This window comes from Triturus cristatus, chromosome 6 (assembly GCF_964204655.1).
Source record: "Triturus cristatus chromosome 6, aTriCri1.1, whole genome shotgun sequence".
Classification (NCBI taxonomy): Eukaryota; Metazoa; Chordata; class Amphibia; order Caudata; family Salamandridae; genus Triturus; species Triturus cristatus.
In genome coordinates, this window is record NC_140589.1 from 860,068,094 (window position 1) to 860,082,832 (window position 14,739).

The 14,739-nt window shown below is 40.0% G+C and overlaps 1 protein-coding gene across 1 annotated transcript in view; it reads left to right on the top strand.

Moving 5' to 3' along the window:
* The window catches only part of LOC146817969 (chitin synthase chs-2-like), a 281,940-nt gene that overhangs the window by 88,655 nt on the left and 178,546 nt on the right, over positions 1–14,739 (top strand). The window lies entirely within an intron of this gene.

The following is a 14,739-nucleotide window of genomic DNA, read 5'->3' on the forward strand; positions in this document are numbered from 1 at the left end:
TCAATCGTGCTCTCAGGACTATGTTCTATATAACACTGCGTCCACCTACCCTTTTCACGGGCATTACATTTTGCGATGGGGGGTGGAGGGTCAGGGGATGTTTCTGCCAAGTGAGCCCGGAGTCACAGTCCCAAACGTCCTCTTCTTCCTGAATAAAAGTGAGATTATGCTGCATACTTGTTCATATTTTAAGTAGTTCGCACAGACACACATTTTAAAAACAATAAAGTTCCTAATACCCACCTTCTATGAACAGTTAGCTTGCTGCCCCATCCACCTCCTCCCTATCCTCTGTTGTCTGAATCCATGGACTAGCCTCCTCCCTCCTGCCATGCATGGTCTGATGTGCTGCCACTGCCCTGCATTTAGCATGATGTACCAGTCCACTCATCCTGCCCTCCATTGCCCAATTCTATGGCCCATCATTGACCTCCTGCTTAGCCTCTGTGCTTTGCTTGCTGCCCCTATTCTCCTTCCCCCTGCCCTCAGATGTCTTTGTGCATGCCCCTGCTCCATCCTTTTTGACCACCATGTTCCATGGACCTGCCACTCCTATCTACTCTGAGTGTTCTGTTGAGCTGCCACTCCCCTACCACCTGCCTAGCATTGTCAGATGACTGTAACCTGTCCCTGCCACCTCCTGTCCACATGCCATGCCCCTATCCCCTTCCTCCTGTCCTCCATGGTCCATTTTACTGCCACACCCTTCTGCCCTCCCTGGTCTGTTGTGCTGCAACTGCTCCTCCTGCCTGCCCCGCGCGGTCTGTTGTGAGGCCCCTTCCCCTGAACTCTCTTGTCTGTGCCCAGGTCCTGACCCTCCCTTCTATCCTCCATGGTCCTTTGTGCATGCCCCTGCACCCTCATTCTTGGCCATCATAGGCATTGTGCTGCCACTAACCCTCCCGCTTGCCATGTATGGTCTTCTGTGCTGCCATGGCCCCTCCCACCTTCCCTGTGTGGTCAGCTAGCTGCTCCTGACCCCCTTCCACCTTCCCTCCATGGTCTGTGTGTATGCCATCATAGTCTCACTGTTGCTCTCCATGGTGTGTCTTGTTTCTAGTGCCCAACCTGCCTGACCTCCATGGTCATCTTGCTGCTCCTGCCCTGCCCACTTGCCCCCAGCCCTCTGTTTCCATGTGCAGACCCCTATTCCCTCCCTCCTGGCTTGTCGGTTCCATTGTAATGCCCCTGATCCGTCCCTCCTTGCCTTTATGGTCTGTTATGCTGCAGCTTTCTCTCCTGTCTGTCCATTATGGTCAGCTAGCTACCATTGCCTCTTTCCCCTCTGTTGTCTGTTGTCCATGTGCATGGTCCTGTCCCCTCCCTATTGCTTTCTATGGATTGTTGTGCTGCACTCCCGTCCCGCATGCCCTGTGTGGTGTATTGTGCTGCTGCAAGCCCTGATGCCTGCCCTGTAGGGTCAGTTTGGTGCACCTCTCAATATCCCTCCTGTCCTCTGTTATCGGAGTCCATGTCCCTACCCCAATTCCTCCTGCCTACCATGATCCAATGTACCATACTTGCGAACATTTTGAACTTGGTAAGAGGGAGATTTTGAAATAAAATTGGGGTATTGATTTTCTCCTTTGAGTTACATTGAAAAAGAGAAGATTGTAGACAGGAAACAGATCAAGTAAAGCCCATTTGAGCTTAAAAACATTGGACGTTTCCTGGCTGAAACGGGTCTGTTGGCATGTATGGTTGTATGACCACTGCCTCTTCCTTCTGCCCACAATGGTCTATTATATTGCCACAGCCTCTCTTGGCAGTCCTGTATTGTTGGTTTGTTGCCCCTGCCCCCCTTTCCACTGCCCTCCATAGTCTGTTGTGCTGCCACTGCCCTTCCTGCCTGCCTAGTGTGGTCAAATTCTTGCCTCTGCACTCTCCTACCTGCCTTCAATTTTCAGAGTCCGTGCCCCTGGCCTCTGCCTCTCAACAGTATCCCAATTAACAACTAGATTGCTAACATTCTATATTTATTACAAAAGTGTGGAATGCCTGACGTCATCTTGATGTAATCAAAACTGTAATGCCTAGAGCATTTCCTTTAGAAATTACATATATGAGAGGGTCTTATTTGCATCAAAATTATGGTTAGTGCTCTAAAAAACTAATATGAGGACATATTTTCTGAGTTTTCAAATAGCGACAAAGAACTTTTAAATTATTTGTAATCTTAGTTTTTTTATCCAGTTGACCACTTGATTAAATGTTGCATCCAAGGGGAGAGGGTGTGGTGTTACTTCCAGAGCTGCAGACTTTCCAACTGGGGAACCAGGTTGGAGTTTCTGCTTCAGCTCAACATTCTGTGATTCTGGTCAAATCACTTAATCTCCCCATGTCTACAACCAAAATGAATTTGATCTTGTGTGATGTAACCAATGTTCATGTAAAGCACTCCAATACCTGACAAGTCTGCACTATATAAAACTGCAAATACACAAAAAATAAGTGTTTTGCACACTTCTGTCATTGGGCTACATCTGGGTGATATTTGGGCTACATTTGGGCTCTTTTGTCTCTGGTGGCCATTTTAGGAGATTTTTTGTTATGAAGTTTCCTAATTCCCTCATTTACTGCAGTCTCCTCAGTAGGAAATGCTTTCAGTTTTTTACTTTGATTCCATCAAGAAGGTATTCAGATATGTCACACATTTGCCATAAATTCTGAATGTTAGCACTCTAGTTGCTCATTAGATCACTGTAGTAAAGCTACTGCTCACCACAAAAGTCTGCTGCTGGTATTAAAAGTGCATGTTTCAGTCTGCATGTCAGAATGTTTTTATGAAATAAAAGAGGATTTCAGAAGTCAAAATGTGCCCTAGTTTTTCTTTCTGCAGCACTAATCATAATTTATATGGCAAAATGAACCCCCTCATTTTGTTCCTTTGTAAATTAAATGTTTTAAGTGTTACCACTTTATTCCAATCAAGATGCCTTCAGGTGTGCCATACTTTTGTCATAAGTAAGACTGTTAGCGCTCTAGTTGTTCTTAAGAACACTCTGGGACATTCTGTCATTGGGCTATACTTGGGCTATATCTGGGTGATATTTGGGCTACATTTGGGCTCTTTTGTCTCTGGTGGCCATCTTGGGAGATTTATTTGTTATGAAGTTTCCTAATTTCCTCATTTACTGCAGTCTCCTCAGTAGGAAATACTTTCAGTTTTTTACTTTGATTCCATCAAGAAGGCATTCAGATGTGTCACACATTTTCCATAAATTCTGAATGTTAGCACTCTAGTTGCTCATTAGATCACTGTAGTAAAGCTACTGCTCACCAGGCAAGTCTGCTGCTGGTATTCAAAGTCCATGTTTCAGTCTGCATGTCAGAATGTTTTTATGAAATAAAAGAGGATTTCAGAAGTCAAAATGTGCCCTAGTTTTTCTTTCTGCAGCACTAATCATAATTTATATGGCAAAATGAACCCCCTCATTTTGTTCCTTTGTAAATTAAATGTTTTAAGTGTTACCACTTTATTCCAATCAAGATGGCTTCAGGTGTGCCATACTTTTGTCATAAGTAAGACTGTTAGCGCTCTAGTTGTTCTTTAGAGCACTCTGGGAAGCTGCAGTAGAACACAAAGGAATCACTTGACAGTCTCTGCCCTTGTTGGAGGTACATGTTTTACTGAAAATGTCAGACTTCATTCTTACATGACTGAGAAAGATAATGTGAATTTACAGAAAATATGCTCTCAGTGTAGCTTATAGATCACCTTCCAAACCTCTGTGGGAAAAGTATGAGAAAATAGTTTTCTCTCAAACATGGTTCGTGATATCACAGCAGAAGGCTTTTTCACATGGTAAAATCACCTTAGAACACACCACAATTCCTAAAATGAGTATGGTACCATCAACAAATGATTTATAATGTAACGAAAGTCTTAAAACCTTCTATTAACTGCAATGCTTTTTAATGAGGTGCTATCATGTATATGGGTCCCAAGATGGCTGCCAACACTTCTTGGATGAAGTCCTGACAGCCAATCAGATCTCACGATGAGATGTGTGGTTAGGCTCCGCCCAGATATGTATGTGATTTTACTTTTGATTTTCTCAGGAACTACTGAACAGATTGACACCATATATGCAAAAGGCACATGCCTGACCTGAGGACTACCTCTTTGCCAAATTTCAAGTAATTCTGTTCAGCCGTTCGGGCTGTACCTTGGACTAAAGGTCCCTATGGAAAATTGCATGGGGAAAACGTGTTTTGGGACCCCCCCTTTTTTCTCAGCCCCCGCTTGACGAATCCCCCCGAGACTTTCAGGGTCGGAGCGGAGCACCCCACCTATTTTGAAAATTTCGTGAGGATTCGTCAACCGGCGCCAAAGTTATTCCAAATAGAATATTGCGGATTTCCTATGGAAACACGGTCCTAACTATAACTATCTACTTGTGACCGCCAGTAGATAATATATATATATGTATATATATATATATACACACACTTATTTATGAACACAATATATATTGCTTAAGGTTGGTTCACTATGTATTAGTTCCTTTTTTTATTATTATCTTTTATCATATATATGTCATGCTATCTTGTATTCCTAAGAATGAATAATATGTTATCATATGTTTTAATTTTAAGTTGTTAAAGGCCGTATTATGTTTCTATTTATTATCAGAATACATCACCATTATAATCTTATGGGACTCATATATTTCACATTATTCTTTTGTACACCCTACTTTGTTATTTCTGATGGGGCCCGTCCGTACGGCAGTGCTCCAGTGAGCCCAGACCCGCGGTCAACAGTTTAGGACCTCTAGTATTGCTACATAAATAATTTGCACATTTCATCTTAATATTCTCTTACATCCTCATCTCTTTCCCTTCTTCTTCTGAATTCTTTCCTTATCAAATGATTATTCCACTATTTCCAATATATTAATAATCTATAATATCAATATGATGGCAGTGGTAACTCTAAGGGAAGAGTCAGCACCTCTGTTGACATAGTGCACACGTATTAACTAAGTTGTCTTATGGCGTGCTCAATGTTAGACACTCTGCCATCCAGAGTGTCCCCCTGTGCAGAAAAAAAAAACGTCAATACGCACATACAGTCTAAAAAATTAAGCAACAGAGCACAACACCAATATAAGTACTATCTGACCAACACTGGTCAGTGTTGTATTTTAATTTCCCAAGTACATCATAGCATAATGCATTCCAAATGAAATGAAAGTAAACAGCATACATTTGTTTAAACAAGTTGACATATCGTTGTAGAACATTTACAGCCGACACATGTTTCGTCATAAGAACGACTTTCTCAAGGCTGTTGATAAAACAAATACATCTGATTGTCTGATTTATCAATAGAAGCATAATGATTCAAAGAGGGAAAGCTCACTAGATTCAAACAATTTTAACATAGACATCTCACTATAACCTAATCCGTGAGACACCAAAAGTATTCTCGCAAAAAGTGCCGATAGAAAGATATCAAACAACCGAAGAGAACCTTCACCCGAGATAAACATGAAATCAAAAAAGGGAAAAGCAGGGAATAGAATAGTTTGTGAGTTTTTGTGGTCACACGAAAAGAGTGCTTACACACAATAAGTATGTGAAGGAAGCCACCGCCATATCCTATCTCCAGGATGGATTTATGCATCCCGCAACATGCAAGAGCAAAGAGAAAAATATATATAAGGGAAAAGAAAAAAGAAAAAGTAATAGACAGGGGTATAAAATCATCAAGTATGTACACCTTAAGGTAGGAAATATGTATTGCAGAGTCTACCAACGTGAACTGTTTAGTTGCGATCAAGTTTTATCGACAGTACTAGGCAGTCTCTACTAATCCGTATAAGTAAAGACCTGACAACGAAAAAGAAAGGAAGTAAGGATGGGGAGGAAACAGAAAGATGCCACAATAAAAAGAAAATCTATTCTTAATTGTCCTCGCTTTGTAGTCAACCTAGCATACCTTTCGAAGTATCTTGTGGAATATTAATAAGTACACGCCATGTGAGATATAGATGCTGTAGGTCGACATGTTCGGTCTTCACACATATTGATTAAGCACTATTGATTATTGTGCCCACAGAACGACATAGGTATTACTTCCAGGAATTCATAATCTGAGAGAGAGTATAAAAGTAATGTCTATGTGGATTTCCCGACCACAAGATACTTCTAAAGGTATGCTAGGTTGACTACAAAGCATGGACAATTAAGAATAGATTTTCTTTTTATCGTGGCATCTTTCTGTTTCCTCCCCATCCCCATTTAATCTTTTTTTAATTAATTATATACTACATTAGCTAGAATAATACAAAAAATATTAGATAGCAGAGGGAATAAAATTACTATTCCAACTCCAAACAATGCAAAAGTAGGGAAAATGTTGGATAGCGTAGGGGTAAAAATTACTATCCCCCCCCCCCCCTCCACTGAGTGCAACAGTAGAGAAAGTGTTGGATAGCGTAGGGTTTAAAATTACTATTCCCACTCCAGGGAGTGCAACAGTAGGGAAAGTGTTGGATAGTATAGGTGTAAAAATGACTATTCACACTCCAGTGAGTGCAACATTAGAGAAAGTGTTGGATAGCGTAGGCGTAACAATGACTATTCCCACTCCAGTGAGTGCAACAATAGGGAAAGCGTTGGATAGCGTAGGGGTTAAAATTACTATTCCCACTCCAGGGAGTGCAACAATAGGGTAAGTGTTGGCTAGCATAGGGGTACAAATTGGTATTCCCACTCCAGTGAGTGCAACAGTAGGGTAAGTGTTGGATAGCGTGGCAGTTACAATTACTATTCCCACTCCAGTGAGTGCAACAGTAGGGAAAGTGTTGGCTAGCGTAGCAGTTAAAATTACTATTCCCACTCCAGTGAGTGGAACAGTAGGGAAAATGTTGGATAGCGTAGGGGTAAAAATTACTATTCCCACTCCAGTGAGTGCAACAGTAGGGAAAGTGTTGGATAGCGTAGTGGTAAAAATTACTATTCCCACTCCTGTGAGTGCAACAGTAGGGAACGTTTTGGACAGCGTAGGGGTTAAATGAACATACTTATTAATTAAATAATTTTTGTAAAATAAGTAACATATTAATAATTGATTAACAAAAATAATGAATACCAATAAAATTAAATGAATATTACTTTATTATAATAAATTACTTCCCACCCTATTCCCCTATAAACCCACAACCCGCTACACATAAAAAATACTACAATTAATTTAATTTCAATTAATCAATTAATAAAAAATAATTACCAATGAATAATACAATAATAATAAATGAATCAACAATAACAAGAAATAAAAATGTATAATAAATTCATTATAATTAATATAATTATAAATTAACCAATTAATACAAATTAATTACCAATTAATAATTAATTAACAATACATTAATAATCAACAACAATAAATAAAAACATAATATTTAATTATAATTAAATTACTTCCCACCCTATTCCCCTATAAACCCACAACCCGCTACACATAAAAAAATAACCTAATTAATGTTATTATCAATTAATCAATTAAAAGAAATTAATTACCAATTAACAATTATTTAACAATAAATTAATTAACAGTAAATAAAAATTAATACATTAATTATAATTAATATAATGAAAAATTAATCAATCAATAACAAATAATTACCAATTAATACTTAATTAAAAATATATTAATAATCAAAAACAATCAATAAAAACATATTAATTAATTAATTATTAGTAAATTACTTCCCACCCTATTCCTCTATAAACCCACAACCCGCTCTGATACTAAAACGCAAAATTATCATTTAATTTTTTTTATTAATTTCTAAACTTTTAATACATTTATTTGAAAAGAATAAAAATACATTACAAAAAATGTTAAACATTCATATAAAATACATACTAAAATACATAACACAGATATAAATATCGATATTATTAACAACGATATTTTTGCTAACAATATTACTTACTTCGATATTATTTACTTCGATATAAAAAAAACCGATATTACTTACCTTAGGGTCGATATGCTGGTCCCCGATAGTCTTGACAATGATAGTCTGTCCCTGCGATATTAAAAACTCAATACTATTGTAGGAAGATATAAAAAAATTGATATTTTGACTGCGCGCCCTTTAAATTATAAATGACTTCTCTTCCTTTTCAGGTAATAAAATGAACTGGGACAAAAGCGAGGCATTGCCTATTTCTGATGGAACTTTGAAAGCTGCTATACACGGTTTTCCTTTTCATTGGCAATCTTCACATCTTAAATACTTGGGAATTTTAGTCAACAAATGTTTGGAAGGCATGGTTAGAGACAATTTAAATCCACTGAAATCTCAAATGCAGCGAGATTTTGAAAAATGGAAGACTTTAGGGCTTTCTCTCTGGGGAAGGGTCCAAGCTATTAAAATGGTTACTCTCCCGCGTTTCATATACATTTTGGGCATGCTTTCTCTCCAGATCCCTTTATCCACGCTTAGATCAATAGGTCCTAAGATAAAAGCCCTAATATGGGACTCAGCTAAACCTTGCCTTGCTGTGGCAAAACTAAAAGCTCACCAATTATATGGAGGAATGGGGCTCCCATTGATTGAACACTATGCCCTAGCATTGCACTTGTCTCAAATATCTTATTTGTTACAAGGGATTAAAGATGTTCCACAATGAAAGACACCTTCTATCCACAGATCCAGATCTCTCGCTTTTATACGAAAATGGAACCAGTCGTCTTGATCCCAAAAACCCGGATTTATCAGCTTTGCACAAATCTTGGCCGAGGGCACATCGTTTATTAGATTCAAACCCACAAATTCACAATAAAGCTCCCATATGGAATAATACGGGCATACACATTAATGGTCAAATCTTATCTTGGTCTTTGTGGAAAACAGCAGGCATTCATTTCCTAGACCAACTTCTTCATAATGGTGATTTTAAATCATTCTCACAACTTAGAGAGGAATGTAATCTTCCCACACAACAATCTTTAAAATACATTCAACTCCAACAATGTTTGAAGAAACATTTGGGGCAGGCACCCTGGATACTCCAAAATTCACCAATATTATCATATTTAAATACATGGGGGAAACATAAAGGAGTAACTTCTACTCTTTATAAAACTTTCACGTGGCACCTCTTTTCGCAACCCGTCTCTCAAAAACTACACCTTACATGGCAATCCCGCTTATCAAACTCATATACAGATAATGAATGGGAACAGATTCTGGAGAATTTAAAAAAAGGTACTAGTGAAGCAAGACTCAAATTTTGTTTATTTAAAATCCTTCATGATTGGCATTGGTCATAAGTCAAATTACACAAAGCTGGCCTACTTTCACATACTAATTGTTGGAGATGTTCCAATTCTGGTTGTGATACAGCTCATATTATCTGTGTATGTTCAAAAATATAATCTTTCTGGAATTATGTAGGCAAGACTTTATATGCCACAATGCCATTATGTCTCCCACTTACATCTGCCAACATTCTTTTACATGATTTACAAAGCTCCCCAAAGCTCTCTAAACCCCAACACCATCTTTTCTACGCCGCATTAGCTACAGCCAAAAATTGTATACTACGTCATTGGAAATCATCATCTCCACCTTCACATAAAGAATGGTTAGCAGCCATGATACAAACAGCATCACACGAGCAAGTGGTCTATAATCTTCAGGATCAAAATGACATATTTCTTCAGATCTGGACACCCTTCCTCAAACAAATAATGATGATGCTACTACATCATCCGTCACTACAGCTACATCCAATTACGACGAATGATTCTCTGTTTTGGCATCTTTTATCTATTATATCTTCTATATTATTGTTAATATGTCTTTTCCACTTATCTCATGCCCTTCCAACTATAATCTTTTTCTCTACTCTTATCTTTCTTTCCCCTATAGAAACCCTGGCTCTACCTTTTCACACTATTCTTTTAGGTTTTATTCTTTTCCTCTTACCCCTATTTACGTTCTTTTAAATGCTCCCCCATATCTATTTTGTCTAGCAAATTCTGCACCGTGATTAGTTTCTATGGTAATATTTTATTTTAAGATTATTAAGATGATATAATATAATATAATGCTATTTACTCATAATTACATTTATCTAACTAATGTTACATAATATATACGTTTCTTATTATACCATTTACATATATATTAATTCTTAATTCCCTTATATTCCCCTCTCATTCTCCCCCCCTCTATTTCCCACCTCTTTTTTCATGTTTTCTAACTATTTACATGTTTACCTATATGATTAGTTATGCAATGTTTTTATATATTCAAAATATACCTTTTTATGTCTTAGATATTTATATGCTTTTATTCATCGGCAAACATCATCTATTCAATCTTTTTATTTATCATTACAGTATTATTGATCTATTTTTAATAAGCCTACAAATACCCTTTTACCACAGTTATTCTGATGTATTTTTATTGCAAAAGTTAATAAAAAATTTCAACACAAAAAAAAACATACAACTAGCCCTGTTTTGTATGTAATATTCAACAGTACATATAAAAGCTGTGCCATATACATCGACAGTTATGTAGAGGGAAAAGCACATTAATAATTGAAGTAGTGACCTGTTGCTTTGCAGATCGAGTAGAAAGTTGGTTAATGACAACATGGTTATGTTGTGTTCACAAGTTGCTACGCAGGTAGAAAATAAGTAGTTATCAGTAGTGAGTAAGTTGATATGTATTGTAAACTACTGCAAAACGACCTGCATTCAGGCATCTTCCTTCTAAACCCTCAGTCATCTTCTTCATCTCCCTCTCTGAAGCGAGCAGATGCTTCTTTCTTTCCAAGAATGCCAGATTATCTACCTGTATCTACCTGTATTAAAGGCATTGGTAGTCGGTGCCACAGGTTTGTTCCCTGAAACCCAAAACCTCTTTTCCTTTTCTATAGATCTTGGATTCGGTAGATAATCTGCAGACTTTTTCCCCTCAATTGAAACGCGTGCATTGGCGTATGTCAGTGAATATTGTCCTGAGGCTTTGCCACCAAGAGCTTGAGAATGATGCATCAATTCAGACTCTGATTGGCAACCAATGAATTGACCTTCCTAATACAGAAACATGGGGGCATATTATCAAGACGGGCGATAAAATTATCTGGTTAGATGTCCTTCACATCTAACAAGGGCTTCAATTGGAATTCCATAGAGCATATTATCAAGCCCATTATCGCCGTTTTAGCTGCAGTTTTCTGCCGCTAAAGCGGCGATAATTGTATCGCCTGACTTGATAATATGCACCATGGTCTTTAAGTTTGAGACACCCAAATAGCCCCTCTTTGTTATTCTATTACACCTGGAGTTCGTGAATGAGATACTGGGTCAGTCCAGAGTATGGCAGAGAGCAGTAGTCTGACAGAGTTCAAAGCTGCACCAACATTGATGTCATTGTCTCCTTTTGCACCACATAACGCAAAAGTCTCGGGTGCTTAAGCTGACTATAGGGCCATGATGGTCTGGGAGATATAGATCATAGTCCCACCAAACCCTCACGTTCTTAACCTTGGCCAGCTGTCTGGATTTAAAAAACAGCTGCCTCCCCATAAATGTGGATGTCAGCGCTATTAAGTGGACAGTCTGATAACATTCGCTCATCCCTGTAAGACACACATTTCTCAGGAGAACTCAAACCACCGTTTTGCTGGTCTGCTTATTCTTGCTACCTTCCATGAAATGATTCAAACTGATGTTCGAGGTTAGGCTTGCTCTCTCGCTCTCGCTCCCTGCCCCCACTACAGCGTGGGTCAGCCCACTTCTGCCATTGGCTATCTTCACTGTGAGGGAGGGCATTTTTCCCTTTCACAAGGGGCATATTCACACACAAAGTAGTTCCCTTTAGAGTCATGCACTGCAATGGCAATGTATGCTTTTGAGACCCAAAAATGTTTTTCTTATGGCTTAACCGACGATAAGGATTTGCAACACCATGACAAAGCACAACTGTCATTGACAAAGTCAAACGGCAGGCAGCCAATGCTAGAAACCTACTGGCTTTACCAATTCTTGCTACATTATGCAACTCTACTAAGAAGATGTCAGAGCGCTTTACAATCCACGCAACATTCAAGTAGGGTGACCAACCGTCCGTAAATTTCACGGACAGTCCGTAATTTCGGCCGTCTGTCCATTGTCCGTGAAGGATTCTTTAACGGACGCCATTTGTCCGTAATTTTAACCGCCACCGGTCGCACCACCCTAAAGCCGGCACAGCTTCCACCCACCTCCCTGCTTGACTCCGATGCAGTACAGAAGCTCAGCTACCCAGCAGCATTGGAGAGGCACAGCGGGATGGCAACCCTCACACCTTCGCACTTGATGAGCTGTTAAAAGGTGCTTGAAGGTGACTGCGAGGGAGAAGGAGCAGGGGCATCTATTCAGATGCAAACAGCCCTAAATGCGTCATGTCTCTGCAATTTAGAGGGGCCTCATACATTCCCTTTCTGCCCAGGGCCCCAAAATCGTAGAACCGGCCCTGATTACACCGAGGCAGCACGTGGTTCTCTTCACAGAGCTTAATTACTGTTACTAAATTGTAAGCAAACCTCGGTTCTTCAAACATGCAGTCTATAATGCAATAAAATAAAGAAATGGCACAATCGCACCCACACTGATTAACAAAGTATGGAGGACAATCAGTTAAATCAGTTCTCTTGGAGTATCTCCTTTAAGTACTGTACATCACAGTGGGGGATGGCAAAACTAAAATTTTGGAAAGAGAGCCTGTCTTCTCGTTGTCCTGTCCAGGAGGGGGTGAGGAGCCCTACCCCACCCTGGAAGAGACCAAGATGATACTAGAATACTGCATGCCCACCCCTGTGCCCACCCTTGTGGATCCTGTTCCCCTTCCTGTGATGGCTCCTGCCCCCCCCACCCCCCAGTGATGGCTCCTGTCCCCCCATGTGGTGGCTCCTGTCCCCCCCCCCCACCGCCTGTGATGGCTCCTGTCCCTCCCCTGTGGTGGATCCTGTCTCCGCCCTGGGGGGCTTCTGTCCCAGTCCAGTAATGGCTCCTGCAGCGAGGGTGAAGTTCTTGATGGGCCTCTTCTCAAAAAGGCTCAGCTCAAAATTAATATGAAAAGGTGAGCGAATGAGTAAGTGAAGGGATGGGTGGATGGCTGGATGAATTAGTGAAAGCGTGAATGGATGAATTAAAGATTGAATAGATGGATAATGAGAGAGGATGGATGGATTGATGAGTGAGTGGAAGGATGGATGAGAGAAAAGGTAAATAGCTGGATGTATGGGTGGAAGGGTAGCTGGATGGGTAAAAGGGTGGATGGATGAGTGAAAGGATGGATAAGAAAAGGTGGATGATGAGTGAGTGGATGGATGAGTGAAATGATAGATGGATTGATGAATTGATGAGTGCAAGGGTGAATGGATGGACGGATGAGTGAAAGGGTGGATGTAAGGATGGATGAGTGAGTGAAAGGGAGGGTAGGTGGACAAAAGGATGAATAGATGAGTGAAGGAGTGAAAGGATACATGGATGAGAGAAAGGATGGATGAGTGATAGGGTCAATGGATGGATTCATGAGTGGATGAGTAGATGGATGGGTGGATGGAAGGAAGGATGACTAAGTGAAAGAGTCGATGGAGAGAGAAAGGGAGGATGGATGGATGACTGAAAGGGTGGATGGGTGGAAGGATGAGTGACTGGGTGGATGGATGAGTAAGTGAAAGGATGGCTGGATGGGTGAAAGGGTCAATGGCTGATGGATGAGTGAATGGATGGATGGGTAGAAGAGTGGATGGATGAGTGTACAGATGGATAGGGTGAAAGGGTGGATGGATGGATAATGGATGGATGAGTGAAAGGATGGATGAAGGGATGGATGAGTGAAATGATAGCTGGAAGGATACATGATGGATAGGTTTGCAAATGGTTGAATATGTTTAGATATGGCTGGGCTTACTTATATACTATTGTGTGACCTCCTCTGATGTGTCTGTAAAACGTACGTATTGTCCTGAAGTTTTGTCCTGAATTTTGACCTCCTGTCCTGAATTTGTGTCCTGAATTTTGACCCTTTGTCCTCAATTTTTACACTCACTGTCCTGAATTTGCACCAATGCCAGTTGGTCACCCTACATTCAAGGGGAGAGGATGTGGTCCGTCGGCTGCGCTGCCGCCTCTGGTGCAGGAAACCAGGGTTCGAGCCTCGAGGTCGCGTCCACATCCTGTGATTCTGGGCAAATCACTTAATCTCCCCGTGCCTGAATGTGTAATGTAAATACGGTGCTATGTAAAGCGCTCCAATACCTTCGGGTCGAGTTCGAGCTATATAAATATGCAAATAAAAATAAAAGGGGGCGAGGTCTTTCACAGAACATGAGTCGAAATACAAACCTGTGACGTCATAAATAGGACAAAGGACATGTTATGTCATTTCTGCTTCTCCTGGTATTTGGGGGGGATTGGCAAACTTGTCCCTTACACTGGTATGGTTGCAGAACCTGTGAAATTAGCTTTGGATGAATACAATATTTTGTACAATAACCAAGCTCAGTATTTTCGTAACAGGTACCTGTGAAATAGTATTGTTTAACACATCTATATCATTTAAGCATCTTATTCATCATTAAGAAAATGTGTCATACTCAAAGGCTAATGTAAACAAACACCCAACTCTTAACTGCTCAAGGTGATTGAGAGAGGCGTGCTTGATGCACAGAAGAATGCATTATTGGCTTGGTAGAAATGAAATTACACGA